Here is a 25858-nt window from a genome sequence, read left to right as displayed (position 1 = left end):
GTCCCAGGTGCTCCACTTCTGATCCAACTCCCTGATATTATTATGCCTGGGAAAGCAGCAGAAGGTGGCCCAAGTGCGTGGGCAAGGGAGACCTGGAGGAAGCTCCTGGCTTTTGGCTTCAGCTTAGCCCAACCCTGGGTGTTACAGCCATCTGAGGAGTGAACCAGTGGATGGAAGATTCTCTCTCTCTCTCTCTCTCTCTCTCTCTCTCTCATTTCTTCTCTGTCTGTAACTCTGACTCTCAAATACATAAATATTTTTAAAAGAGGCAATACCTTGTACAACAGCAACAAAAAAATTGAGTAATTGTGACTAAATTTAACCAGGAAAGTAAAAATACTTATATAATGAAAACTATGAAACATTAATGAAGAAAACTGAAGATGGCAGAAATATCTGAAAAGATACTCATATTTGTAGATTAAAAACTTAATATTGCTGAAATGTCTAGACTACACAAAGGAATCTACAAATTCAATGAAACCCCATATCAAAACTTTTTTTGCAGAAATAGAAAAAATATCCTTAAATTTGTATTGAACTAGAAAATATTACAAAAACCAAAACAATCACTAATGGATTAAAGACATTCTCAGGGACTGAGTTACTTTTCTCTGGATGGCTTTCTAATATAAGTAAGCTTTTTTCCACATGCTATCTTCCTCTTGCATGATATAATGCCCCCATCATGTTGTGACATAGAATAAAGATCCTCACCATATCACAACGATGTACTTACATTACACAAACTGTAAAGCTAAATAAACTTCAGAGGACTAAATAAACTTATTTGCATTATGAACTTCAAAGTTTGCTATATTCTGTGATAGCAACACAAACTTGACTTACATAGGTAATGGCTATGATAGTGGCTGGTGGACAAGAAAATGGGAAGAAGCCAATTAAAGGGTACAGGACTTTACACATACAAGAATAAGTTTTGAAATCTATAGCAAATCAGGGTGACTATGGTCAATAATTCTGTGTTGCGTATTTCAAAATCACTAGAATAATGGCAAATGTCTCACCATAAAAAATAAATTAGATGAACATAGTAATCAGCTTGATTTAATCATTTCCTGTTTCATATATTGAAACATCACATGGCACCTCATCAATGTAGACAGACAGTTATGATTTGTCAATCAAAGAAATTTTGATATTTAAATATAGCAGAAATAGAATAATCATTGCATAGTGTAAAAGCTGTATCATTTTAAAGGGTCTTAGAGGCAGGTGTGTAGCACAGTGCTTAAAATGACATTTGGATGTCCATATCCAATATCTAAGTTCCTGGATTAGAGTCCCAACTCCATTTCTTATCCAATTTTCTGTTCATGTATACCCTAGGAAGCAACAGGTCATGGTTAAAGTGCTTGGGTCCATGCCAATCATGTGGGAGACATGAAAGCCTGAAACTCTCCTGCAGTCAGTCACATGGGTGGCAGAGGTCAAGTATCTGGGCCATCATTCAATGCCTTCCCTGGGTCATTAACAGGGAGGTGGATTGGAAGTTGAGTAGCCAGGATGCTCATATTACAAACAGCTTCTTCATTCTCTGTGCTACAATGCCAGTCTCTGCATTAAAAAATTCACTAAATTTGTTATATTATTTTAAAGGTTTATTTATTTGATTTATATATTTATTTCAAAGACAGAAAGAGAGGGAGAGACAGAGAGAAGAACAGATCTTCAATCCACTGGTTCACTCCCCATATTGTCACAATAAACCAGGAGCTTCTTCCAGGTCACCCAGGTGGATGTTGGGGCCCAAGAACTTGAGCCATCCTCTGCTGCTTTCCATTATCAGGAAGCTGGATCAAAAAAGAGCACACAGAACTAGAACCACTGCCCATGTGGGATGCCAGCAGGTGGTACCTTATCCCACTACACCACAATGCCGGCACCTAAATTGCTTAGACAGATTTTCACAAATTGGTATCTTCCAATATAATAACTTGCCATGTTATCAATGTTTTTTGTGGGGATTATTTTGAAAAATGTCAAAATACATATGATGTAGACTTTTCTTTATAATTCAATCAACAGCTGAGTACAAATGTCCCTCACTTATGGTAGATCAACTTATTTTTTTTTTTTTTACTTTTATGATGATATGGAAATAAGACACATGGAGAATATACCGTGGCGTAGCAAGTTAAGCTTCCACCCGCGATGTTGGTGTCTGATATGGCTCCCAGTTCTAGACTCCACTGCTCCACTTCCAATCCAGCCCTCTGCTAATGTGCCTGGGAAAGCAGTAGACGATGGCCCAAGTGCTCCTGCACTCATGTGAGAGACCAGGAAAAACAACTGACTCTTGGCTCTGACCTGGCCTAACCCCAGCCTTGTGGCCATTTGGGGAGTGACCAGTAGATGGAATATCTCAATCTTGATCTCTCTCTCTCTCTCTGTGTCTTTATCTTCCCTCCCCTCTCCTCCTCCTCTCTTTGTAACTCTGCCTTTCAAATACACTTAAACAATTAAAAATTACACACATTCAGTGTAGAAACTAAACTTGGAAGCTGGATCTTTTCACAGGCTCTTGAAATGTTGTACCATATTCTTGGGTGGCATTGAGCAGGAGCTGTGAGCCACAGCTCTGTCAGTCCCACAATCACAGCATAAACAACAGATACTTTACAGTGCTCTTTGCTGCCAAGCTATGATTTTGGTAAATAAGGTGCACTAAATGCATTTTGACTTACAATATTTTCAATTTATGATTATTTTATTATATGAGTGTATTCTCTTTGACAAAACAAATATCTTGTTTTTCCCATTAAAAAATTTGCTTCCAGAGCTTTCTGTGTGACTATAAGCTGATATAATAAAGAAATACCCCTTTGAAATTATGATAGAAATGGTCTCTTTCTCTACATAAAGATCTTAAATCCTTTGGAATTTCCAGAGTGATGAGTGTCTTTTTTATGTTCCTGAGTTGAATGGTAGCTGAGAGAGTCCCAATAGTTTCATTATGAGGATGAATTCAGAAAGAGCAAAGAACTACCATCCCCAACTTCCAACCTAGATGGGCTAAATTAATCTGATTACAAATGGCCAATTATTGGATCAGTCATCCAAACAAAATGACACCTTTACAAAAATAGAAAATAGGATGCATATAGCTTTCAAATCCATTAACACATAGTGGCAGCCAGAGGACAGGGATGGGAGCTGGGACTGGCAGGAAAGGTGGATAGAAGCTCCACATCACTGCCCTGTTTGTGCATGTCTTCCATCTGTTCATCTAAACCGTTTTTAACATCTTTTATAATAAACCAGCACATGTAAGTAAAGCATTTCCCTGAATTGCTTGAACCACACCAGCAAATAAATCAAACCCATGGAGGAGGTCATGGGAAAACTCACTTCACAGCCAGTTGCTCAGAATTGCAAGTCACTCTCATCTGAAGTTGGAGCAATCTTGTAGGACTGAACCTTCAACCTGTGGTTAATCTCTAGGTACATGGTTTCACAGTTGACTTAAACTGGAGGACCCCCAGCTAGTGTCCCCTAAAGAATCTTCCAGGGATATGCTATGGTGTGTCTGGGGGCAAGAATGCACACACACACACATATAAGAAGAGCTGAGTGGTGTGGTGATAATAGAGAAAGGAAAAAAAGTTTATTTTCCCCACAAAGGAATTTAAAATCTGCTTTTTTAGACATGTAAGGAATGATAAAATTGCAGAAGTTGATGCTGATGAGTTGGACTGTAGATCACAGAATTAGTGAAGATAGATACTAGAAATAAAGCAGGTGCCAGAACCCTGCATTCAATGCTAAGAAATTTGAATTCTGTCCTATAAAAGTTGGGGCTGATTAGAGGCTTTTGAATAGGAGCATAAATTGGCCAGAATGGTGTGTGTGTGTGTGTGTGTGTGTATAATTCTGGCAGCAGTATAGAGAATGGATAGATTGTGGGCATGATGGCAGGCAGGAAAATTCATTAAGAAACATTTGCAAAGAGATCCCTGGCATGAAACTAGAAATATAGGTCCCTGATTCTAAACTAGTGACTTTATTGGCACCTCTGGCAAGCCACCAGACCTTCTTGATGGCCTATAACTGCATGTGTGAAATGAATGGAGTTGGCTTAGTTGATCTCTAAGGTCCTTAATGTTCTGATGGAGTAACATGATAACAGAATCTACAGTGTACCCTACAAGAAAGAAATTGCTTGCTCAGTGTAGCTTTAGTACCTTTTTGAACATGATTCTGGTACTGATGTCTGTACATTATCACAAAACAAGGTTGTTCACATAGAAAATCAAAAAGCTGCTGTCTTAAACGTATTTAAATTTAATATGACCATTACGTATCTATAGAATAAATAATGTATAACTGCTTCCTTTTGAGGCCCTGTTTTTACTTCTTATTAAATTTGTGGAACGCTGATCTTTGTCTAATGTGAGACAATGCACTGGAATTCAAATATATTAGAATTTATTAGTTTTTAAGACAAGATTATGAATTAATTTCTTTTTATCTAACACATGTAGTTCCTAAAACATGTATTCATAGAGCAAACTAAGTTATATATAAAAAGGGAATAGGTTCTAAACATAGTTGATCATGTAAAATTTTTGAACACATTTCTAAATTTGAGTGATTATTTAGCATTCCACATTGTGAATCATACACATGTGCATTTTAAGTTATTTCATTATATACATTCCCACTTTGAAGAGATGGGAGTGATGATTTAATTTCAAGTCGATAAGAACTGAGAAATTATAGAATAATTGTGGTAGCAGTTATTATTTTCTTTGTTGATAAAGTCACAAAATCAATATTATATAGTCCTTCATCTATAAAGATGTTAAACATTTATTATAAATGACTGTAAGTATAATATCTGTTTTGAGAAGGATCCACAATTTTCTTGAATCATATCCAATGGCTATTATGTGTTTTTATATGATATTTATAAGCTCATTTTATTTTTAATTATTATGCAAAATTAACAATGTAAATTTGATATTTTTCCTTTACATACACTTTGATAGTATGATATGCTTGAAATGGAAAGTTTTGAAGGAAGTGTGTTGACTATGTAAAAATATTGACATTATATTTCCTCTGTTTAATGCAGATCATATTGCCTTTCATTTTTGTCATGGGGCAGAGACTCAATTTATTAAGAAATACATCTAAATTTTTAAATTAATATGTAAAATGACAAATTAATTAACACAAACAAAACCATGTTATTAAACAAAGCGATAAAATTTAATGATTGAATCAATGAAACGGAGTGTCGGTTGCTTTGTTGATTGGATTAATAAAGATGACACACTTCATGTATTTCATAGATAGTAGTCTAAGAGAAGTATACTTCCCTCCCTCTCTTCCCTTTTCAATCACTCTTACTTCTCCCTTTATTTTTCTTTAATTTTTGCAAAAACACATGTTTAAGAAAACACATCCTCATTCCTCCAAACTTCCAACATATTTTCTTAGTGTTAGAGTGTTTCTGGATCTTCAGCTTTATTTGTTTCGTTTTATGTTTACTTTCTTCCTAGTTTCCTGATGGAAATGCTTACAGGGCTGATTGCAGTTTCACCTGTCATGCTTTTGGTTAGTATTTGTTATTGCTCATTATAAGGCTGACCAGGATTAATGTACTACACAATGTTATATACAGCTTATTAAATTATTAGAAAAAGAGGCATTTATTTCACAGAGTTTATTTATCTAAAACACAGCATAATACATATTCTATGTCTGCAAAAATAGATTTCTGAGATTTTTGTGCTATTTAGTGAAAATATTATTGTGAGTTGAATATAACTCTGGATTTCCCTATGACTGTGACATTATTTATCTGTAAAATATTCGGTGAATTTGTTAGGTTTGGGCTATGAACTGGAATACACAATCCCATATTGCATATACATGATGGATTACTACTCAGCCATAAAAAGAATGAAATCCTGTCTTTTACAACAAAAAGGATTGGATTAGGTTTCAATTATTTCAATTTCCTTTTAAATATTTGATTCTGTCATTACTTTATTTAGGTACATAAAGAAAGCAAGTTTCATGTATTTCATATACAGTTTTAAGAACTTAACAATGGTTCCACCCCTCCTTATAATCCTCCCTCTTTCATCCTATCTTATTTTTCTTTTAATTTTTGTGATAATATTCTTTCAAATAACTTTATACTCACACACTTAATCCTCCACTAAATAAAGAATTGCACTAGCAGAAAGTAGAAAGACTGCTCTTCCTCAGGAGTATAGATTATCATTACTTTTTTTTTTTTTTTTGGACAGGCAGAGTGGATAGTGAGAGAGAGAGAGAGAGAGAAGGAAAGAAGAGAGAAAGGTCTTCCTTTTTGCCATTGGTTCACCCCTCAATGGCCGCTGCGGCCGGCGCACAGTGCTGATCCGAAGCCAGGAGCCAGGTGCTTCTCCTGGTCTCCCATGCGGGTGCAGGGCCCAAGGACTTGGGCCATCCTCCACTGCCTTCCTGGGCCACAGCAGAGAGCTGGCCCAAGCGGGACTAGAATCCGGTGTGCCGGCGCCGCAAGGCGGAGGATTAGCCTGTTAAGCCACGGTGCCGGCCTATCATTACATTTTTTAAAAATTTATTTATCCGGAGAGCGGCAAGATGGCGGAATAGGCAGGGAGCACACTATTAGTCCGGGGGGAGAGAAAGTTTAATATAAGTGGAGATACTGCAGGGTCAAGGAAGAGTAGGGGATGAAACAGCAGAGGAAACTCTTGCGGAACTAGTGATTCACAGTGGACCTGCGTGGAGAGCGTGGGAGCCCAAGTTCGGGACACCAGCGGCAGACTCAACACACCAGCGCTGGAACGCGAGGTGAGCCGAACCTCAATAGCCCGAGATACCAGCGGGCAAGCGGAAAGAGGAGGCTAGAGGGAACGAGGCCTGAAACTCCGTGGGGAAAAGTTCACCAGGCTAACTAGAAGAGAGAGAGGAAAAAAATAAAAAAAGTGACCGATACAAACACAAGTTTCTCTCTCTCCGCTCACCTCTCAAAGGCAAGCAAGACAGAGCAGGCGCCATTTTGGACATACGTCATAAGCAGGGCGACCTCAGGTCTGCACCAGCCCTGAGCCTAGCAGAAACACCTGACTCTGGGGGGAGGGGTGAAATAACAGGAGATTAGCATCTAACTTGGCAACCCAGTGGGAGACTGCAGGAGAATTGGAGCCCACACCGAGGGCAGCAGATATTCCCTGTGTGGTCCTTGGGAAAGAGCTTCTGATCTCTGGCTCCTGTGGGTATATCATTTGCCTGCTAACTACCTCCAATTACGTTCAGCTGTGCAAAATTACTTCCCTTTTGAATCAAAAAAAGAAAGAGAGATTTACCACACCTAACCTGGGAGTGTCATCTTTGACACACCCTCAACCCTGAGGAACCAAACACAGCCCTCAGTCCACACTCATCTCAAGCCTCTAAGGCTCCACTGAAAGCAGACAGTCCACTTAATCTAGAGCCATAGTGTAACAAGAAAAAACACCACAGTGAAGAAACCAAATATCTCCAACATGCCAAACAACAAACGCAAAAACCGAGGTAACAAGAACAAGGAAGACACTATGACACCCCCAAATGAAAAAGACACCCCAATTCAAGATTATGAAGATGATGAGATCGAAGAAATGCAAGAAGCGGATCTCAAAAAATTGATAAGAACATTAAGAAGTTCTCAAAAACAAATTCTTGAACTACAGAAATCCTTCATGGACAAGATAGAAAATCTCTCTCCTGAAAGTGAAATATTAAAGAAGAATCACAATGAAATGAAACAACTAGTGGAACAAGAAACTCTGATAGTGACGAGAAATCATAATGAAATGAAGAATTCAATAGATCAAATGACAAACACATTAGAGAGCCTTAAAAACAGAATGAGCAAAGCAGAAGAGAGAATATCAGACTTAGAAGACAGAGAACAGGAAAGGAAACAGGCAAACCAAAGAAAAGAAGAAGAAATTAGAAATCTAAAAAATATTGTCGGGAATCTGCAGGATACTATTAAAAAACCCAACATTCGGGTTCTAGGAGTTCCTGAAGGCATGGAGAGGGAGAAAGGATTAGAAGGCATTTTCAGTGAGATACTAGCAGAAAATTTCCCAGGTTTGGAGAAGGACAGAGGCATCTTAGTACAGGAAGCTTATAGAACCCCTAATAAACATGACCAAAAGAGATCCTCACCACGACATGTTGTAATCAAACTCACCACAGTGAAACATAAAGAAAAGATCCTAAAAGGTGCAAGAGAGAAACGTCAGATTACTCTTAGAGGATCTCCAATTAGACTCACAGCAGACTTCTCATCAGAAACCCTACAAGCTAGAAGGGAATGGCGAGACATAGCCCAGGTACTAAGAGAGAAAAACTGCCAGCCCAGAATACTATATCCTGCAAAGCTCTCATTTGTGAATGAAGGTGTAATTAAGACTTTTCATAGCAAACAGAAACTGAAAGAATTTGTTGCCACTCATCCTGCCCTGCAAAAGATGCTTAAAGATGTGTTACACACAGAAACACAGAAACATGGTCACCAATATGAAAGAAGGTAAAGGAAGGAAACCTCACAGCAAAAGATCATAGGAAGCTCAATTTCTCTTTGACATAGAATTAAACTCTGATGCTCTGTTAAAGCAATGTGTTAAAGTAATCTATTATGTTCTCTTGATGTCTGTTAAATTCTAATTGTTCAAAAAGAGCTGAATTTTTATTAAGAGCTATGGGTTATTTAAATATGTGCTTATTTTCAAAAATTTGAATAATCACCTTGTAACAATGATCAAATTTGGTCTATGTTATGTCATGATTTTAAGAAATCTTATTTCAACCAGATATTTTGGATTTTGAGCCTTCTTGACATTCTTGACAGGCATTCAAAAAATCAAAGTTTCAAACAATCTGGTCTCTAAAATTTCCAGTAAATCCTGGACTTTGGTTTTTCCAGTTTGGGCCCAATTGAAAAAATCGAAGGACCTATGTCTCTCATCTTATAGAGACACCAACTAATCAGGCCATTTGGAGTATATTACAAGGACTGTCAAGATGTGATGTGGTACCAGACTTTAAGTTTCTATAATGGAAAATGCTATTAATACAAATGTTTGAGAATTAAAAAGTCTAATGATCTTGTGTTACTAGACATGATAGTTATCTTAATGAGAAAGCCCCAGAGGCCTAAAGGGTTAAATACTTGTAAAATCCTGCAGGTGCTTTAAAAAATACTGTGAAGTAAGCAAGTGCCTCTTGTTGGTTGATAAGTTTATAATTTTAAACATGGCGACTTAAAGTCTTTTGTCATCCACAGTTATATATGATGTGCTGCTCATAAAACTAAAGCGTTGTTGGTTCTGTGGTTAGCTGTCCTCCTATAGGTTCCTAAGGACTTTTTCCAGCCACTTTTATTGTATTCAGTACTTTGGGATGGCTCTGTAAACAGATGAAGCCAATAAGGTATTAACAGTACCGACTGAGAGAAAGTATGGTTAACTGAGGTTACTAAAAACAAAAAGCAATTCAAATCAATTGGCAATCTACAAAAAGAGTTAAAGATTTTAAAAGCTATTATTAAAATTGCTATATTGGTCTATTATGCTATATTATATGTGTGTACATATTGTATGTCCACATGGGGAAATTTTATTAAGAGTTTTATTTTAAATGGTTTATAGATAAGATTGTCCATAAATTTAAGCTGCTAAAATCAATCAAAGATACATTTTAATTTGAGTGACCTGAATCTGTGTATCATATGTTTTAAACGTGTTGGTAGAAAGAAACTAAAAACATTTTATATGGTCGTGCTTAAGTTTACTGGTTAAACAAACTACACCATGTTGAATATTTAAGAGGTGTTTTCAAATACATGATTCTTAAAATTTATAGAAGGCATTGGACCTTCTGGTAAATGTTTTCTTAAGTTGTTATCTAGTGGTTGAAATGGTTTGCTAAGTATTCATGTGATATTGCTATTGTCAGCAAGCGATCTAGGACTTGCTCCCTCATTTCTCTATTCTAAGCCCAAATTCTTCTTTCATTTCTCTATTCTCTTCAAGGCAGGAAACTAATTCTATTATGAAGGAATCTGTAGGATGCACAATTTAATCTTTAGACCTTATAAAAGAGATGGCTAACATTTTTCTGCAATAGCATAGCCAAAATAAGAACTTAAATAATAATCTCATAGCTAGATTCACTTCGCCATCAGCGAAGTATACAGTAAGTAGAAAAAAACCTCCCTTTCAGGCCAAAGGGAAAGAAAGTTTTAAAGTGAGAATATAATTTTCCTCATGGGCATTGTCTACCTTAGAAAAACTACTACAAAACATGCCTGTGACTATAGACTTGTAGTTCAGGCCACCGAAGATTAGAGATGGGACTTGGGCACTCTCTTGACTTGCATCCTCTGGTCTGCTTTAACACAAACCAGGAGGAAAAGAAAGCTCGGCATCAGAAGCAATGGGTGGCAGGCCTATTAATGGCTGATCTGTACAGTGATCTGCCCTCAAGCAGACCCAACAGGCCAGTCCACTGCAGTGGCTTTCAATGAGGTAAGCCTGGGCTTCAGCAGAAGTCAGCTTGTGAAGAGCCCTGGCAGCTCTGCCAGCCGAGTTGGATCACTGGAAATGGACCTGCCCTGGAGTCGAAGGATGCCCAGGTCAGAGCCACAGATCTTATTGGCTCTAAGCTGAAAAGCCCTTCCCTCAGCCCAACTTCCAAAGTGACCACTGCAGCTGAGGGGATGGTCAAGTAGGGTCAGCAACATTGCAGGCAGAACTGTAAATTTCTTGTTAGAGATGCCCCCTGCCTTTACCTGGCAAGCTCTCCTCCCAGGCCAGCCAAGTAATGAAAGTCAACAGAGTGCCTTCCCCTAGGAGGTTCACACCTCCCTTAGGATATACCCCATGTGAAGAGATAGATAGGTCTGGGCCTCTGAATTTACAAGGCCTAAAGCCCACCAGATTATTATCAAGCCCCTTCTATCAGGTTCTATTTGCCTCTCATTCAGAAAAATTACTTGTAGCTTAGACAGCACCTTTCTTAGCTCCTCTAATAATGACTCTGTCCTTTGTTCTAGGCCCTGTCTAGTGCACTTGGGCCTCATTCCTTTGTAATCATAACCTCCACTCTACTACCAATGGCTCTACTCCCAATCTGTGTGTACTGATGGTCCTCTTCCCCACTTCATGCTGTATAATTGTTCAAACCTGGTAAATGCCACTCTTGGGATCATTGGTTGCTATCCTCACTCTGTCTTTTATGACCTTGTCTCAATATGATCAGAGTCGGTAAACTTGGAAGGCTTCCATAGCCTTGGCAACTCATGACGACAGCCTAGGATGGTTACTGGCGCCATAAACTAGAGTGTCAATTTGTTGGGTCAACAACAGGAGCCACTGTGCACTTGCTCCTCATGCGGGATCTCTGTCCTTAATGTGCTGTACATTTTGATTTAATGCTATAACTAGTACTCAAACAGTATGTTTCACTTTGTGTTTCTATGTGGGTGCAAACTGTTGAAATCTTTATACTAAATTGATCTTCTGTATATAAAGAGAATTGAAAATGAATCTTGATGCAAATGGAAGGGGAGAGGGAGCGGGACAGTGGAGGGTTGCGGGTGGGAGGGAAGTTATGGGAGGGGGAAGCCATTTTAATCCATAAGCTGTACACTGGAAATTTATATTCATTAAATAAAAGTTAAAAAAAAAACAAAAGAAAATTTATTTATCCATTTGAAAGTCAGAATTACACAGAGCGAGAAGGAGAGGCAGAGAGAGAAAGAGAGAGATCTTCCATCCACTGGTTCATTTTCCAGCTAACTGCAATGGCTGGAGCAGTGCAGATTCGAAGCCAGGAGCCAGGTGCCTCCTCCGGGCCTCCCATGCTGGTGCAGGGGCCCAAAGCCTTGTGCCATCTTCCACTGCTTTCCCAGGCCACAACAGAGAGCTGGATCGGAAGTGGAGCGGCCAGGTCTTGAACCGGCACCCATATGAGATGTCAGCACTACAGGCAGTGGCTATACCAGCTATGCCACAGCACCGGCCCCATATCATTATATTTTAAAACATAATATTGCTTCAGATAAAATCCAGTGTGGATAGTTGTATCTGTATACATTATAACTCAAGCAAAGCATCAATAAATCTCTTATACATAAAAGTACTACAATTAGTTCACCATAAAACCAACTATTTCAATAAGAGTGTAATGTGGCTCTCAAAAGAGTTCACATGATTTGTTACTAAATATTTCATATGTTGACTGAATTATCTGTTTTCAGCAACACACCTAAATTTGTCTTAGCTCCAGGCTTTGGGTTTGTTGTTGTTGTTGTTGTTGTTGTTTTTGTTTTTGTTTGTTTGTTTGTTTGTTTTTTGTCAGCAAGTCTGTCACAGCTGACCCATAGCTCTTCCCCTACATCAAGATTTGCTTTTTTTTTTTTTAATAATCTTTCATGATTGGCGCTCATCTTTCTATAAATTGCTTTTTGTCACCAAAAATATTTAAAACAATTACCTTCAAGCCTAAACTTTAAATCCAAGAGTGTTAGTAAATAACAAATATCCTCCTGACGGAGGTCCTTTTTACCTATGTTCTTCTGCCTAAGTACATTTGTAGATTCTAAGTAATTTACCACCCATCCACATATTATAACTGTAGTCTTATCAGTTTGAAGAATTAATTATAAATCTTTTTCTCTTTCTAAGAAATGTGAGTACTGCTTTTAAGGAACTGTATGAATACCTCAATCAATGTCTTCCTTGGATCAAAACAGAGGAATTCGCTTATCTTGCCTAGTTCATTAGAGATTAGCATTTAATCACACAGAAAAAAAAGAAAAAAAATCATACTTATGCTCTTCTGTCCCTTGGTATCTAACACTCAGGTGCAGATGGGTGGTGGTGGTTGTTCGGAACCCTAAATGGCTGGTCCCGTGAGTACTGCCTTTCTTAAAGTGGAATAACATTTCACTGTATCATTTTCCTATGCCCTTGCAACAAAGGATATCAGAATATTGAGAACATTTGTGTATTGTCCTGCTGCCTACATTATAAAATACTCCGTGACAGAGTGTAAAGACAATTTGAACAGCAGAAGCATTTAAGTAGGAGAAAAGACAAATTAATTAATTTGTCTAATCCTTCTTAGCATTAATAAAAGAGATTCTTGCAGAACAAAATATTATTACCCAATAGCATGGAAAAACCTTATATGCCTTCTTCATTTTTGCTTCATTTAATGATTCCAGTGATACTTTAAAATCACACAGTATTCAAACAGTTACACCTGGTGGTTGAAAAAATATTTTAAGTAATCTTTCTTATTGCAAATGCCTACATGTAAGTCTATATGAAGCGTGTGTATCCAGTGATATCGGTTCCTTGCATCACTAAAATGACAAAAATTCAGCATTAAAATTTTTATCTTTTTTTTTTTTGCTTTTTTAATTGTCTTTGAATAATGGAGACTTCATTTGAATTTTGTTAGCAGTTCTTTTTCTTCATTTCTTTAAATGTATTTTTAGTTTTAAAATTTAACACTTTTTGCATTTTTCCACATGCATTTTGTATGTAAATATTACGTACATACACATATATATTTTCTTGAAAATGGAGATATCAGTGTCACAAAATTAGGGATTCATACAATGATCATAAGAAAGAAGTGCATATGTATTTGGTACAATTCAGTGAAGTAATAGGCTTTGATGAGTGAAGCAGCAAATGGGAGCTCAATCCTTCTGTACTACTGTCTGTCTCTATTTGACTTCCTGAAAAAACTAAATAAATAAATATCTTTTTCAGATTGATTTTTACACTTACTTTAACTCATAATTTTTATAATTATGTACAAATTGTAAATTTTCAGTGATTTTTTAAAAGATTTTATTTATTCTTTGAAAGTCAGAGTTGCAAAGAGAGAGGAAGAGATAGACAGAAGGAGGATTTCTGGGAGCTAGTGCTGCAGCATAACAGTTAAAGCCACGACCTGTAGTGCCAGCATCCCACATGGGTGCCTGCTCAAGTCCTGGCAGCTCCACTTTTGATCCAGCTCTCTGCTATGGCCTGGAAAAGCAGTAGAAAATGGCCTAAGTCCTTGTGCCCCTGCACCTACATGGGAGACACAGAAGAAGCTTCTGGTTCCTTTCTTTGGATTGGCACAGCTCTAGCCATTGCAACCATTTGGGGAGTGAACCAGCGGATGGAAGACTCTCTCTCTCTCTCTCTCTCTCTCTCTCTCTCTCTCTCTCTCCTTCTTTCTCTCACTCTCTCTCAGTAAAATACTATAGTAACAAAAAATAGACTAATGTAAATGCCACACAGTCTTTAACAGATTAATCTTTTTGGACATGAGAATATATAGTGTTCCAATAGCATTTGTTGACAAGGAAATTTTCCTTCAATGTATTGCCATTGTCCCTTTGTCAATGACCAATTGGTTATATTTTATGGGTGTATTATTGGGCTCTATGAATCTAGTTTTATAATATTCCACTAGTACCACACTGCTTTAATCATAGATTTATTGTAAGTCTTGAAGTTAGATGGTGACCATCTTCAATCTTCTCCTTCAGAATTGTGTTGTGTATTCCAGGTCAACTGTTTCTATAAATATAACCATAGATTTAGTTTGTCTATTTCTTCAAAATAACTTAATGGCAGTCTATATTGCATAGAATAGATTAAATTAGCTAAACCAGCATCTTGATATTGAGTTTTCCTGTCCATAAACATGAAATGGTCTTCACTTATTTTTTGTGATTTATTTTATTAGTGTTTGTAGTTTTCTTTAAATAGATCTTGTGTATATTTTGTAGAAATATACCTAAATATTTCATTTCTTGAAGCATGCTAATGTAAGTGATATCATATTTTAAATCCCAAACTCCTTGTACTCACTTTGGGTATATAGAAAAGTAATAGACTATTGTGCTGGTATATTAACCTTGTATCCTATAAGAAATTTCACTATAATTTCTTTTTAAAAATATTTATTTACTTATTTATTTGAGAGGTAAAGTTACAGGGAGAGAGGAGGATGAATAGGTAGCAGGATCTTCCATCCACTGGTTCACTTCCCAAAATGGCTACAATGGCTGAACTGGGCTGATCCAATGGCAGGAGCCAAAAGCTTCTTCCCAATCTCCCAAGTCGGTGCAGGGGCCCAAGTACTTCGGCCACCTCCCACTGCTTTCCCAGGTGCTTTAACAGAGAGCTGGATCAGAAGTGGGGCGGCTGGGTCTCTAACCAGAGCCTACAGGCACACCCATGGGATGCTGGCACTGCAGGCAGAGCTTATCCTGCTATACCACAATGCCGTTTCCACTATGATTTTTATCCAGTGAACTATTTGTCAAAATTTTGGATTTTTTACATAATTATCTCATATGTGAACTATTTTTTGCTTCTCAATCTGTACACATTTTATTTCCTTTCCCATCTTGCATTAGGTAGGCTTCTGGTATGATATTGAAAAGCAGATGTGGTGAAAGGAGATATCTTTGCTTGTCATGTTCTTTGTTTTAAAAATCTAGTATTACAATCTTATTTATAATGCTAGATATCAGAATGTTAAGAAGACATCCCTTATCTGACTCTAGATGTACAATGTAATACTTTATACTTTTTAGTATTTTTGTTGTTGTTGTTGTACTAGTGGTTGAACTCTGTAATTAACACACAATTATTTTTAGGTGTTTAAATTTTAACTGAAAAATGATCCCTGTTAAATATAAGAGTGGGAAAAATAGAGGGAGGAGATGTACAATTTGGGACATGCTCAATTGGACTTGCCTCAAATGGTGGAGTTAGAAACATGCCAGGGGATTCCAATACAATCCCATCAAGGTGGCATGTACCAATGCCATCTCACTAGTCCAAGTGATCAATTTCAGTTCACAATTGATCACACTGATAGGTCTAAGAGTCAACGGAATCACACAAACAAAACTAGTGTCTGCTAATACTAACTGATAGAATAAAAAAGGGAGATAAGGATCCAACATGTGAATCAGGATACACAGCAGACTCATATAATGGCAGATGTCCTAAATAGCACTCTGGCCTCAGAATCAGCCATTCAGACATTTGGATCTGGCTGAAGAGCCTATGAGAGTATAGTAGGCATGGAAAGTCAAGATACCATGGAAAAGAAAAAAAAAAGAAGACCTAAATGAAAGATCTCTGTGAGTGAGATCCCAGTGGAAAGAACGGGTCCATCAAAGAAGGAGGAGGTACCTTTCTCCGAAGGGAGCAGAGAACTTCCACTTTGAATATGACCCTATCGAAATAAGATCAAAGTCGGCGAACTCTAAAGGCTTCCATAGCCTTAGCAACTCATGACTAGAGCCTAGGGAGATTACTGACACCATAAACAAGAGTGTTAAATTGTTAAGTCAGCAACAGGAGTCACTGTGTACTTATGTCTCATGTGGGATCTGTCCTTAATGTGTTGTCTAATGTGCAGTGATGCTATAACTAGTACTGGAACAGTATTTTTACACTTTGTGTTTCTGTGTGGGTGCAAACTGATGAAATCTTTACTTAGTATATACTGAATCGATCTTCTGTATATAAAGATAATTGGAAATGAAAAAAAAAACTGGTGTTAAATTGGAAATGGCAGAGAAAATTAATTATTATTTTTTTAAATATCATGTAGGATCTGTCTTTAATGTGCTATACACTGTTATTTAATGCTATAATTGGTACTCCAACAGTATTTTTTCACTTTGTGTTGCTATATGGGGGCAAACTGTTGAAATCTTTACTTAATATATACTAAACTTCTCTTCTGTATATAAAGAGAATTGAAAATGAATCTTGATGTGAATGGAAGGGGAGAGGGAGCGGGAAAGGGGAGGGTTGCGGGTGGGAGGGAGTTTGTGGGAGAGGGGAAGCCATTGTAGTCCATGAGCTGTACTTTGGAAATTTATATTCATTAAATAAAAGTTTAATAAATGAAAATAATATTAAAAAAAGAAGTCATCCCTTATCAAATTGAGGAAGTTCCTGTTAGTTTACAGAAAAAAAATTTTTTTAAATCATGAATCACTGAATTTTGGTAAATCATTTTTTCTTCATCTATTGATGTGCTTGGGTGTTTCTTCTTGATCAGTCTGTTGATGTGATGAATTGCATTGACTGTTTTTCTAGTTTTGAAGCAGACTTGTGTAATAAGGATAGTTCTCAATTAGTTGTAGCATATAATATTTTTATGCAATTAGGCTAAATTTAGCAACGTTTTGTTGAGGACTTTTCCACCTATTTTCATAAGATATTTTGGCCTATAGATTTATTTTCTTTTTATACTTTCACCTAATTTTGCTACTAGGATAATGATAGCTTCATAGAAAGAGTTAAGAAGTATTCCTTCAGATTTTATAATTTGAAAGACAATGTGGAAAATTGTTAGAATTATTTCTTAAAAGTCAATGTCGGCCTGCACCTCGGCTCATTTGGCTAATCCTCTGCCTGTGGCACGGGCACCCCAGGTTCTTGTCCCAGTTGGGTTGCCTGCATCTGTCCCGGTTGCTTCTCTTCCAGTCCAGCTCTCTGCTGTGGCCCAAAAAGGCAGTGGAGGATGGCCCAAGTGCTTTGTCCCTGCACCCACATGGGAGACCAGGAGGAGGCACCTGGCTCCTGACTTCGGATTGGCACAGCACACTGCTGCGGCAGCCACTTGGGGAGTGAACTGACGGAAAAAGGAAGACATTTCTCTCTGTCTCTCTCTCTCTCACTGTCTAACTCTGCCTGTATCTCCCATGTGGATGACAGAGACTCGAACAATTGAGTCATCACCTGCAGCCTCCCAGGATGCACATTAGCAGGAAGCTGTAATTGGAGTAGGAGCCTGGATCAAGCTCAGGTACTACCATATGGAATCTCAACATCCTAAGAGGCATATTAACAAGTATCCCAAAGGCTGACACTACAATTCAATTTAATTTCTCTATAACCTAACTGCCCAATTTGGAGTAAGATTCATACAGTTGAGCAAAAAGAGGGTGGATATGATTAACTGTGTTTAATATACAGAAATTGTAAAAGAAGTGAAGTGCATTGGACATGACAACTTTTAGGAAGACTTTAGGAATTTTGGTTTGAATTTGCTCATTGTCCCTTAGTAGAAAATTGTTGCAGAAATTGCAAATATTTCATTCTTGAAGAATAAAAATAATAGTATTCAAGTTACGAATACTAAATTCATAGAACATATAGGCAAAAGTTCAATTATATAAGCAGTATATGCATCTATTTTCAGTATGAAAATGGCAAGAGTGAAAGGTGACAATAACATGGAAGTGCTGATAAATAATATAATTATAACTGAATATTTGTAAGTTTGAATTAGCAATATCACAGGTCTGATATCTTTTGGAACACTTATTTTAGGGTTTGTCATTGAACTTCAGTATAAGGTGGCTGAGAATAATCAGAAACATTGTACAGTGTGAAGAGACTCGGGGCATAATCTTAAGCAATTATAACCTAGGGGCCAGCGCTATGGTGCAGTGCCACTTCAATCCAGCTCTCTGCTATGACCTGGGCCCCTGCACCTGCGCGGGAGGCCTAGAAGAATCTCTTGACTCCTGGCTTCGGATTGGCTCAGCTCCAGCCATTGCAGCCAATCGGGGAGTGAACCATCGGATTGAAGTGCTCTCTCTCTCTGCCTCTCCTCTCTCTCAGTAACTCTATCAAATAAATAAATAAATAGAACTTTAAAAAAAATTATAACCTAAAAATCGATGCTAGATTAGTAATTATGGTAAAGCTTGATGAGCAAATGAAAGGTAAATTACAGAAACAAAGCTAATCAAAAGAATACAAAGGAAAAAATATAAGCAAATACAAATGTAATTGTGTTCTATACAAGATAATGATGAAAAAAATTTGTCAGAGAATACAAAACATAGTTAAATGAAGCAACATAATATGTAATAGAAAAATTTAAGTATAATTAGAATTTCTTTTTATGTTTTCATGATTTATTTATTTATGTATTTGAAAGGCACAGAGAGAGAGAGAGAGAGAGAGAGAGAGAGAGAGATTTTCTATCCACTGGTTCACTCCCCAAGTGGTTCGGATGACTGGAGCTGGATGAATATGAAGACAGGAGTTTCTTCTCCCACTTGTGAGCAAGTTTCTAAGCACGCGTGCCATCTTCCATTGCTTTCCCAAGCACATTGTCAGGGATTTGGATGGGAAGAGGAGCAGCCAGGACACTAATTGATACCCATACGGGATGTTGGCACCACAAGTATCAGCTATGTCAAAGCGTAAGCTCTGATATTTTGAATTTCTGACATTGGACCACAAGCTAATGAAGCAGATAGAATGAAACAAATGTAGTTAAATGTGTGAGGAACAGAATGAATTTTCATCGTTCATTGATAATTCTACCTGTATCATATATAGGGATGTACCTACGAATTCTGTACTTTTCATTGAGAAGTTTTAAATCTAGGGTATTGTCTTGAAGTCATGTTTTCAATGCAATTGAGCATTTCTGGTATAAGACAGACCAAATTTGTTAATTTTACTCCCAATAATGGGAAAAACTTAATGTGATATATTTGTTCTGGTATCATCTCAATATTTTCACACTAAAACTGCTATAAATACCTATACCTAAACTCTTCTTTTCTGTAAATAAATATTGATCTTTACCTAAAATTAGATACATGATATTGAAGAATGATAGATAAATACAAGTTTTTGTAATAGCACTTAATACACCAATTTTTTTTTATTTTTTTTTATTTTTGACAGGCAGAGTGGACAGTGAGAGAGAGAGAGACAGAGAGAAAGGTCTTCCTTTGCCGTTGGTTCACCCTCCAATGGCCGCCGCGGTAGCCCGCTGCGGCCGGCGCACCGCGCTGTTCCGATGGCAGGAGCCAGGTGCTTATCCTGGTCTCCCATGGGGTGCAGAGCCCAAACACTTGGGCCATCCTCCACTGCACTCCCTGGCCACAGCAGAGAGCTGGCCTGGAAGAGGGGCAACCGGGACAGGATCGGTGCCCCGACCGGGACTAGAACCCGGTGTGCCGGCGCCACAAGGCGGATGATTAGCCTGTTGAGCCACGGCGCCGGCCTATACACCAATATTTTATAGGGTGTTTAGTAAAAAAATTAACGATGCTTCTTGTTTCCAAAATGGAATATAATTCTCAAAGTCGAATAAGGAATAAAATAAAATTAAGCATGTAAGTAAAGTATGAATGTTCTTATTTAATTGAAAACCAGAGAAATTTCATCACTCTAGACATTTCATCAGGAAATAGTTATTGCCTTTGTTCTTATCACTCATTCTCCTTTACTTCGTGTTGAAAGTGTTTGTTGGAATAAACTGTGTTTTCAGAGATGGTTAAGATCAATAAAGGGCAAAGAAAGAAATAAAGTCTCCCAAGAAGGAGCCAAGGACAATACTTAGTATTTTGGAGCTTCCTAGGCGAATTGGGAATTAAGACCACCCCAGGTAGCTCTTAAAATCATCTAAAAGTTTCATGCTCTGGCAGTGTGCCACGAAGAAAATCATAAAAATGCAGTTCAGGCATGAAGCTTTTTTGTTTGCTAATCTTTTGAACATTCAGCCCATTAAAGAAACTGTGTCACTTTTCATTTAAACAATGTTTAATAATAACTGCCTGGTAAAAATTCCACATATCATACAGCCTGCAGTAAAAGTAATTTCTCATGTCCTCATCAACAGTGAAACTGTCAGAGAAGTAAATAATCTCACTGAAGAAGACAACATATTTACCAGCAAAGTCTTTGTTCAGTTTTCACAAGCTATTTAATGCAAATGTTGTCACTGTTTTCATTGGCAAAATTGAAGAAAAGAAACTGGTGAAATAAGTTGAAATATTTTGTTTTGGCTTGTGAAAAACTGTAGATGTCACCAATAGTTTGCTATTACTATTTACTGCTTAATCTGTATGCTAACCATTTTTCTTCCCTCCTTTCTTTTGGCAAAAGACGTATATTTTCTTAGAAATTACCTAAAAGATTTAAAGAGTGGATTCATTAAGTATAGGGAACACAGAGAGAAAAATACGCTATTTAAGAATGTAAACATTTCTAAGGTATATTTTTCATTAATTAATGTAAATGCTTGACTGTCAATGGAACTGGCCAAGCTATACTTTATTACAGATCACACAATGTATTTCATCTTTCACATAGCCATCAATGACTTCTTAGTAGCCTCTTTGAGCAAAACAAAGAAAAAACATAATATATTTTGGATTTGTAACATTTTTATTTTTTGGTCACTTCAACATTCACTTAGTTTCATCACTCAAAAATGAATCCTTTTTTGTTTTCTATATTTGCATTTTGAATTAGTTTAGGCTTATAGTTCTTGCATTTCTTCTTTTTGTAAAATCCTCAGTATTGTTGAGTTTGACTTTGGAAGTAAAATCCAAATTAAATACAACCTGCTGTTGTACTGGTTTATGTACATGGATGTGTATATAAGTATACATAAACCCAGTTATATACTATAATTACAATGTTTTATGAAATCTAAAGCATATTTTCAATGAAGTTACATTATCTATTAATCTTTGGTCATATATTTGATAGTTTCATAATGTGGTATATTTGAGCTGATCTTTGTTTCTCCCATGTAAACAAGTAAGTAGGATTAAATAATGTGTGTATATTTCAGCATATGGTGAATTGGCATGCAATTTTTTTTGACAGCAGAGTTAGACAGTGAGAGATAGACAGAGAGAAAGGTCTTCCTTCCATTGGTTCAAAATGGCAGCAATGGGCGGTGTGCAGTGTTGATCCAAAGCCAGGAGCCAGGTGCTTCCTCCTGGTCTCCCATGAGGGTGCAGGGCCCAAGGACTTGGGCCATCCTCCACTGCCTTCTCAGGCCTCAGCAGAGAGCTGGACTGGAAGAGGAGCAACTGGAACAGAATTCAGCGCCCCGACAGGGATTAGAACCTGGGGTGACAGCGCCGCAGGTGGAGGATTAGCCAAGTGAGCCACGGCGCAGGGCAGCATGCAATTTTGGCAAATAGAATTTCTATTGGGATAAGATAACCAAAATGATTGAGACTTTTGCCATGGCTAGGAAGGGTTCAGGTCTTAGAAGCCCTGGGTATCAGTAAGCATAGCTGAGAGTTACATTTCAGATTAGGCAGAAGTAGATATTAAAACAGGGAAAGAAAGCCTTTTAATCTCAGTGAACACTGATCTGGAAGGTATTGCATGTGTTGTTCTTTTTCTCTCTGCCTCAATGAAGTCTGAAGACCAGGTGTTTTTTTAGATGTTGTTTATTTATTTGAGAGGCAGAGTTACAGACAGAAAGAAGGAGAGACAGAAAGGTCTTCCATACACTGGATCGCTCCCCAAATAGCCACAATCGCCAGAGCTGAGCTGATTAGAAGTCAGGATCCAGGAACTTATTCTGGGTTCCCTAACTTTAAGTAAAGTAGCCATTTGGTAAAGATAAGTGGGTTTTGGAATCCCACTGAAATCCATGGGTTCAAATAGTCTCAAATGAATATTTATTAAGTGATAGGTATGAAGGTAAAGAAGGAAGGAAATAAAAATGATCGGAAAAATAATTTGGTGAACTTATGGCTACTGATGAACAGGAATAACTGGAAGTGAAAGCATTACAAACCTTTTGTGATTTCAAGGAAAAATACTGCAAACTAACCACAGCTGTAAGAACCTGAGGCTGATCAATCCATGAAATGAATTCCAACTCTACAAATTTCACTAACAGGAATTAGGCTTTTAAACATGGAAGAACTCCTTTAAAACATCAACTGAAATATCTTCACATGTGATCATTTTAGGTTAAAGGAGTAGAGGGAACGTCATAAAAGACAAAACTGGAGTCATAGTTACAATGGTTACGAGAATTCTGCTCAGGAGAGTAAAATGTTATTGTGGTTCAAGAACTTTCTTAACTATCATATCAAGGTATCAACTATGCATATTGTCAGAGTTTAATTAGTAATTCCTATGAAAGAGTGACTGTCATAATTTATCTGCAATCCCTTTTTGATGTCTTATTATTGAGCTTAGTATCTCCTTATTAAACTTTGTATATTGTGTGATTTGCAGTAAAGAGCAACATTACAATTTGCCTTATCTTTTGTTAGTCCATGGAGCCACAACCAATCCAATGGGCCTGGTGGACAGACCTTCACAACACATGTATGTCCTGAACTTTGAACTGAAAGTGGGAACAACACAGACATTGGGTTGTCAACATTAAGGAAATATTGGATACATTCTCTTTGTGTGATAAAGGCTGCCCTCAGAAATTTCATGATCAAAAGAAACCACGTAAATTCTGTTGCTTATCAAAACAGGTTCTCCTCTTCATGGACGCCCATCTGGGATTCATTCACTAGGCTCATGCTCATATCCAGGTTTGGCCAGAAGTTTCCTCCAGGAGGATATAAACAAAAGGCATGTGTGCACTTTCCAAGTCAAGCCTGGCCTGACTTCCCTATGTGTTTCTCACTTTTCTTATATTTCAAAAAATCTAGAATTTTCCATGTTGTTAGTTGATAAAGATGGCAGAACATTTCATATTGGTTACATTAACTACCAACAATAAACCTAATATCACAGAGTGATATTCAAATATGTGTGATAAATTTATATTCATTAAGTCTCAGTTATTGTTGAACGACTGGGCCTACTCCAAAAATATAGGGTAAAATATCTATTCAAAAAATTTAAAGCAAATAAAGCTTTTGACTTCTCCATATCTTCCCCTCTTCTCAGCAATAGTGAGCTATCTGAATGATGACTTTAAGTGTGAAAAAAATATTATTTATTGCCAATCTTTCTCTCCATATTAGATTTATTTGCCTTCATTATAAAGAATGTACAATGATGTTTGCATTGATGTCTGGTGTTTCTATTCTGTTCCATTGTTCCATCTGTTTCTGTACCAGTACCATGCTGTTTTGAATATAACTGCCATGTACTATGTCCTGAAATCTGGTATTGTGATGCCTCCAGCTTTGTTTTTGTTGTACAAAATTGCTTTAGCTATTCGAGGTCTCCTGTGCCTCCACAGAAATTTCAGCATCATTTGTTCCAGATCTGAGAAGAATGTGTTTGGTATTTTGATTGGTATCGCATTGAATCTATAAATTGCTTTTGGGAGAAGGGGCATTTTGATGATATTGATACTTCCAATCCATGAGCAAGGAAGATTTTTCCATTTTTTGGTATCCTCTTCTATTTCATTTTTTTAACTTTTATTTAATGAATATAAATTTCCAGTGTACAGTTTATGGATTACAATGGCTTCCCCCTCCCATAACTTCCCTCCCACCTGCAACCCTCCCCTCTCCCGCTCCCTCTCCCCTTCCATTCACATCAAGATTCATTTTCAATTCTCTTTATATACAGAAGATCAATTTAGTATAAAGATTTCAACAGTTTGCACCCGCATAGAAACACAAAGTGAAACATACTGTTTGAGTACTAGTTATAGCATTAAATCACAATGTACAGCACATTAAGGACAGAGATCCCACATGAGGAGCAAGTGCACAGTGGCTCCTGTTGTTGACCCAACAAATTGACACTCTAGTTGATGGTGCCAGTAAACACCCTAGGCTGTCGTCATGAGTTGCCAAGGCTATGGAAGCCTTCCAAGTTTGCCAACTCTGATCATATTTAGACAAGGTCATAAAAGACAGAGTGAGGATAGTAACCAATGATCCTAAGAGTGGCATTTACCAGGTTTGAACAATTATACAGCATTCAGTGGGGAAGAGGACCATCAGTACACACAGGTTGGGAGTAGAGCCATTGGTGGTAGAGTAGAGGTTATGATTACAAAGGAATGAGGCCCAAGTGCACTAGACAGGGTCTAGAACAAAGGACAGAGTCATTATTAGAGGAGCTAAGAAAGGTGCTGTCTAAGCTACAATTAAGTTTTCTGAATGAGAGGCAAATAGAACCTGATAGAAGGGGCTTGATAATAATCTGGTGGGCTTTAGGCCTTGTAAGTTAAGAAGCCCAGACTTATCTATCTCTTCACATGGGGTATATCCAATTGCATAACTCTAATCATAGAGAATTTAACGTCCTTGGTTAAGTTTATTCCAAGGTATCTGATTGTTTTGCACCTATGGTGAATGGGATTGAATTCAGAAGTTCTTTCTCAGCTGTGGCATTGCCTGTGTATACAAAGGCTGTTGACTTTTGTTGATAGATTTTATATCCTGCTACTTTGCCAAACTCTTCTATGAGTTCCAATAGTCTCTTAGTAGAGTTCTTTGCATCCCCTAAATAAAGAATCATATCATCTGCAAAGAGGGATAGTTTGAGTTCTTCCTTCCCAATTTGTATCCCTTTAATTTCTTTTTCTTGCCTAATAGCTCTGGGTAAGACTTCCAGAACTATATTGAATAGCAGTGGTGAGAGTGGGCATCCCTGTCTGGTACCAGATCTCAGTGGAAATGCTTCCAACTTTGCCCCATTCAATAGGATGTTGGCCACGGGATTTTCATAAATTGCTTTGATTATATTGAGTAATGTTCCTTCCATACCCAGTTAACTTAGAATTTTCACATTAAATGGTGTTTGTTGCATTTTATCAAATGCATCTATTGAGGTAATCATATGGATTTTCTTCTGCAGTCTGTTAATGTGGTGTATCACATTGATTGATTTGCAAACATTGACCATCCCTTCATACCAGGGATAAATTCCACTTGGTCTGGGTAGATGTTCTTTGTGATGTGTTGTTGCATTCTATTGGCTGGCATTTTATTGAGGATTTTTGCATCTATGTTCATCAGGGATATTGGTCTGTAATTCTCTTTCAATGTTGCATCTTTTTCAGGCTT

The sequence above is a fragment of the Lepus europaeus genome, chromosome 2 (assembly GCF_033115175.1).
Source record: "Lepus europaeus isolate LE1 chromosome 2, mLepTim1.pri, whole genome shotgun sequence".
NCBI lineage: Eukaryota > Metazoa > Chordata > Mammalia > Lagomorpha > Leporidae > Lepus > Lepus europaeus.
Note: the sequence above shows the minus strand (reverse complement) of the source record.